Source organism: Lathamus discolor, chromosome 4 (genome assembly GCF_037157495.1).
Source record: "Lathamus discolor isolate bLatDis1 chromosome 4, bLatDis1.hap1, whole genome shotgun sequence".
In the NCBI taxonomy this organism is placed as follows: domain Eukaryota; kingdom Metazoa; phylum Chordata; class Aves; order Psittaciformes; family Psittacidae; genus Lathamus; species Lathamus discolor.
The window spans coordinates 19,009,954-19,015,953 of NC_088887.1; positions in this window are offsets into that span (position 1 = coordinate 19,009,954).

The window sequence follows — 6,000 nt, forward strand, 5'->3', positions numbered from 1 at the left end:
GATACTTCCAGGCTGCTGCTCCAGTCTTTGGTGAGCGGTTTCCCAGATGGAGTTAAAGAGCTGATTTTACTCCAACTCCTGTGATAAGGAATGCTAATCCCTTTCTACAAAGCATAAGTGGAGAATCTTATGATTAGAGGGGCCCTGCCTCCAGCCAGGTGGCGGAGAGGGACAATCGGGTTTACTGGACTGTGTGGATCAGATGGCCTGGCACATCAGTCCCACAGGAGTATAAGGCTCTAGTAGATACTGGTGCACAGTGTACCCTGATGCCATGAAACTATCAAGGGGTGGAACCCATTTGTATTTCTGGAGTAATAGGAGGATCCCAAGAGTTGACTGTACTGGAGGCTGAAATTAGCCTGACTGGGAAGGAGTGGCAAAAGCATCCTATTGTGACTAGTCCAAAGGCTGTATGCATCCTTGGCATATACTATCTCAGGAGAAGGTACTTCAAAGACCCAAAAGGGTACTGATGGGCTTTTGGTATAGCTGCCTTGGAGACAGAGGAAATTAAGTATCTGTCCACCTTGCCTGGTCTCTCAGAGTATCCTTCTCTTGTGGGATTGCTGTAGGTCGAAGAACAATAAGTGCCAATCGTGACCATGACAGTACACCAGCGGCAATATCATACCAACCGAGACTCCCTGATTCCCATCCATAAGCTGATCCATAGACTGGAGAGCCAAGGAGTAATCAGCAGGACCCACTCACCCTCTAATAGCCCCTATATGGCCAGTACAAAAGAGTGACCACAAAGTACGGAGAGTGGAGACAACCAGTAGACTCTCGTGGCCTGAATGGAGTCACACCACCATTGAGTGCTGCCAGACTGGACATACTAGAACTTCAGTATGAACTGGAGTCAGAGGCAGCCAAGTGGTATGCCACAATTGATACTGCCAATGCATTTTTCTCAATTCCTTTGGCAGAAGAGTGCAGGACATAGTTCGCTTTTGCTTGGAGGGGCTTCCAGTATACTTGGAACTGATTGCCCCAGGAGTGGAAACACTGCCCTACCATCTGCCATGGACTGACCTAGGCTGCACTGGAACAGGGGCAAGCTCCAGAACACCTTCAGTACATTGATGACAGCATTGTGTGGGGCGATACAGTGGAAGAAGTTTTTGAGAAAGGGAGGACAATAATCAAAATCCTGCTGAAAGCTGGTTTTGTCATAAAATGGAGTAAGGTCAAGGCATCTGCACAGGAGATTCAGTTTTTGGGAATAACCTGACAAGATAACCTGACAAGAGGGACATCACCAGATCCCCACAGATGTGACCAACAAGATAACAGCAATGTCTCCACCAACTAATAAGAAAGAAACACAAGCTTTCTTGGGTGCTGTGGGATTCTGGAGAATGCACATCCCAAATTACAGTCTGATTGTAAGCCCTCTCTATCATGTGACCCAGAAGAAGAACGATTTTTAATGGGGCCCTGAGTAATAACAAGCCTTTGAACAAATTAAATGAGAGACAGTTCATGCAGTAACCCTTGGACCAGTCTGGACCAGGCAGATGTGAAAAATGTGGTTTATACCTGTCGTGGTTTAAACCCAACCACAAAACTCGTTCACTCCCCCCCTTCTTGCCCTCCCCCTACACCTGGAGGGATGGAGAGGAGAGTCGAAAAGAATGCAACTCCCATGGGTTGAGATAAGAACAGTTTAGTAACTAAGGTATAACACAAATCACTACTGCTACCACCAATAATAATAATGATGAAGGAAATAACAAGAGGAAAGAATACAACACCTCAACACCAGCCGACCAATAATTCACCCCACTCCCCCCAGCTGAGCACCGACTGATACCTTGTCCAACCCTGCAGTCCCCAGCCCTTCCGGGTAACTCCCAGTTACACCCTGGGCATGACATGCTGTGGTATGGAATACCTGTTTGGCTAGTTTGGGTCAGGTGTCCTGTCTTTGCTTCCTCCTGGCTTCCCCTCCTCCCTGTCAGAGCATGAAGCTCAGAAAGTCTTTGGCCAGACCAAACATTTGAGCAGCAACTAAAAACATCAGCGTTATCAACACTGTTCCCAGGCCAAAAATCAAAAATACAGCACTGCACCACCTACTAAGACGGAGAAAAATGACTGCTACTGCTGAACCCAGGACAATACCACAGCTGGGGAGAATGGTCCTACCTGGAGCCTCTGGCAGAAAGCTCCAGGGGAGACTCAAGGTTGACTCCTCAGCTTTTGGAGTCGGGGATACAGAGGATCTGTGGCCAGCTATACTCCAGCTGAAAAAGAGATACTGGCAGCCTATGAAGTTGTATGGGCTGCTTCAGAAGTGACTGGCACTGAAGCACAGCTTCTCCTGGCACCCCGGCTGCCCCTGCTGGGGTGAATATTCAAAGGCAGGGTCTCCTCTACCCATCATGCAACTGATGCTACATGGAGTAAGTGGGCTGCACTAATTACACAATGAGCTCAAACAGGAAATCCCAGTTGTCCAGGAACTCTAGAAGTTGTCATGGACTGGCCAGAGGGCAAAGATTTTGGAAGGTCACTAGAGTAGGAAGTGATGCTTGCTGAAGAGGCCCCACTATATAACTGTCAGAAAGTGAGAAGCAATATGCCTTGTTTGCTAATGGTTCCTGCCTGTATTGTGGGAAAGCATCAGAGATGGAAGTCAGCTTATCTACAAGTTGCAGAAACTGATGAAGAAGAAGGTGAATTCAGTCTGTTTGCAGAGGTGAAAGCCATCCAGCTGGCCTTGGACATGGCTGAAGGAAAAAAATGGCCACTACTTTATACTGACTCATGAATGAGAAGAATGCCTGGTCAAATGCCCTGTGGGGGTGGTTGCAGCAATGGAAGGAAAGCAAATGGCAATGCAAAGGTAAACCCATCTGGGCTGCTGCACTGTGCCAAGATACTGCTGCCCAGATGCAGAACCTGGTGGTGAAGGTACGCCACATAGACGCTCAGGTACTCAAGAGTCGGGCCACTGAGGACCACCAGAACAGCCAGCAAATGGATCAAGCCGATAAGATTGAAGTGACTCAGATGGATTTAGATTGGCAAAGTAAGGGTGAATTGTTTTTAGCCCAGTGGGCCCATGACTCCTCAGGCTGTCAAGGCAGAGATGCAACATAGAGATGAGCTCTCTCCCAGGCACACCACAAACACACAGGAGGTGGGATGCCTCCTGCCTCTAGTAAGGTCTTCATTAAAAAGGCACCTGCATGTGAGCTCCTTGTCTCAGCTCCCATGGTAATGAACAGCGATGGGGACCAGGAGTGAAGAGTCCAGATACAAATGTCTGGTGATATTTGGCATTACAGGGCTGGTCAAGGTTACATGCAGGTAATAGAAACAGGTCAAAGACACATGCAGGCTGATATAGATACAAGGCAGTATCTTTGGGAATATTTTTGTAGCACTCGGAGGCATCAGCCATCAGATGCCATCAGAGATGCAAGGTCTGACACATCTGCCACCCATTAGCTGCAGGCATTGAGTGAATACAATGAGCTTCTCAGCAGGGTCTTTACTTGCTCCCTTCATGATCCAAGCAAGGAACAGCCCAAACATTTTAACTGTGTGCCTGGGTACATCTGGCCTTCAGAGACAGCATCCACCAAGCACACCTATGGGTCATATCAAAACTCAGTCACAGGAATTCAAGGGCACTAAGATGAACTGCCGTTACTTCAAGGACAGTGAAAGAAGAAACAAGGTAACATAGGACCACTACTAAATAAAGCAAGAGTACATGCATGTAGATCTCAGATAGCCTATCTCCTCTTTGCCTGTTACCACCAGCAGGGTCTCCTAGGCCTTTGTGCAAGATGTGTTGGTCTGTTCTTGTCCCAGGAAGAAAGGCACTGGACTCTGTGAGGCATCTTTAAAAATGCTGTTCGTTAAATCTAGCTCTGTAAGGGAAAAATTGTACAGGTAGTCTCATGTCCCTTTAGATATCTGGAACCCCAGGAGGTGTAGAATGAAGGCAAGAAAGATGAGCATGCATGTCCCATGTATGAAGGGGAAGCTTGGATTTCTGGAGGTTCTCTATGTGACATGCAACAGATTGGGTTGGCTGTTGTGACTGAGAATCAGAGGAGCTGGTAAGAGGAACATTGTGCTCACAGCTAAAAGCTACTTGATCAGGGAGGGGAAACAGAAAAGGTCTTTTGTCAGCACCGGAGGAAGTCTCCAGATTAATGAGCAAGTTCCTATGGAACTGTAATTGCCCCAGCATTCACTGGCCAGGCAAAGCAACAGAGTGCAACAGTCTGGAGGATCTTGGAACAACCTGTTAACACAGATGAAGGGCAGGCCAGCAAGGGTGATGCTCCCCTGGACCTGATCCTGGCCAATAAAGAAAAGCTGGTCAGAATGTGACCATCAGTGTCAGCCTTGGCTGTCATGGTCATGCAATAGTGGGGTCTCAGATGCCAAAGAGCGTGAAAAATGCCAGCAGCAGAGAACAGACTCTGAACTCCAGAGAAGACTTCGACTTCCCTGGGGACTGATACAGCTGCTTCTGCAGCCCTGATGGTGAAGAAGCATGAGCAAGTCTGACAGACCTTACAGGACAGGCTCTTACCAGCACAAGAATGGTCCCTCTGGGTACTCGTGGAAAGAAACATTTCTCTCAGGAGACAACTGTTGCCATTAAATGATAACAACCAGCAAAGAGAGAAAAAACACAGGTCTAACAACTTCATGCCAGAGGTTACCCACAGTGCAGCTGGAGCTACATTATCAAGTAAGAGTGAATGACAGGAATAATATTAAAGCAATTAATGTTATTAATTGTTATAACACTCCTTGGTGTTGATAAACTTAGGAGTCCAGATCAGCCCAAAGCTTTGTGTTTCAAGAAATGAACCCCAAATGAATGGTACTAAATCAGCTCCTGGAGCCTTGCAAAAGCACTTAAGCCTCCAAGAAGTGCCGCAGGGAAGTCCTCCACTCACACATCTGGATGGGTTTCCTCAACTGGCCTTTCTAAGATTTGTCAATGGTGAACGGAGAAACATGGTTACCCCCCAAAGAAAGCCTTTAGAGTTTCTTTTCATTTGGTTACTAATGGCAGTAAAAAGTGTGTAGTGAGGTGAGAGAGGGTGGAGGGAAGTCAGCAGGAAGCAAGGTTATGGTTCTTGGCTTTAACAAATCTTTACAGCCACAACTGGGCCCAGCAATGGAGAGTAGTTGATGTCTGTAGGTGGAGGAGGAGTAGGTGTCCTTTGGGGTGCTGCTGCAGACCCTGGAGGCTATCTGAGAAGTTTCCATCATGGGAACATGCCTCAGCGTGGCATATGGAGAATCCCCACTGCTGGGGGTGCCTGAACACTGCTCATCATTCGCCATCAGCTTCCTTTCTCCTTCACTACCAAAACTTGCCTGGAATGCAGGAACCATCCAGGAGCCTGCTGAATGCAGGAACCTCCTGGAGTGAGGTGTCGCTGCTGCATGGGAAGTTCCGTCAGACACCCGTGAGTGTGGGTAGAGAGCAGGATGTGTGCAGCAATGAGTGTGCTACAGGCCAGAAAACGACCTGAAGAGCAAGGAACAGTCCTGCTGATGGGGAATAGCTCAAGTTCTGGTTTTAGGGCAGCACAATAAGGAGGATGGACAGTGCGGCGCAGTGCTGTGCTGGGATATGGATCCATGTGGAGGGTGCAAGCAAGGAACTGGGACATCTGAGGTGGTTGAGGACTGTTAGCAGGGCTATGAAAGAAGCTGGATGGGTTGTGGGGAATTCACAGGCATTGCCAAATCCCCAGAAACCCACAGCCAGACTTGTACAGCGAGTTGGGAGATTTCTGAGCGCAGGAAGATTACAAAAAGCTTCTGAAAGAAGTTATTAGAAACATTCCATTTTATTACTTTCCAGTTTAGAAAATTACATTCAATGGCTATTTATCCAGAGTGTCTCTTCCAGAGGCCTGGACAGGAAGAAGAACCAGACCTTAAGGTCCAGCACTGCACTGAGCACCTCCCTCCTCACATCTCCACCAAACATTGCTCTCATTGTCC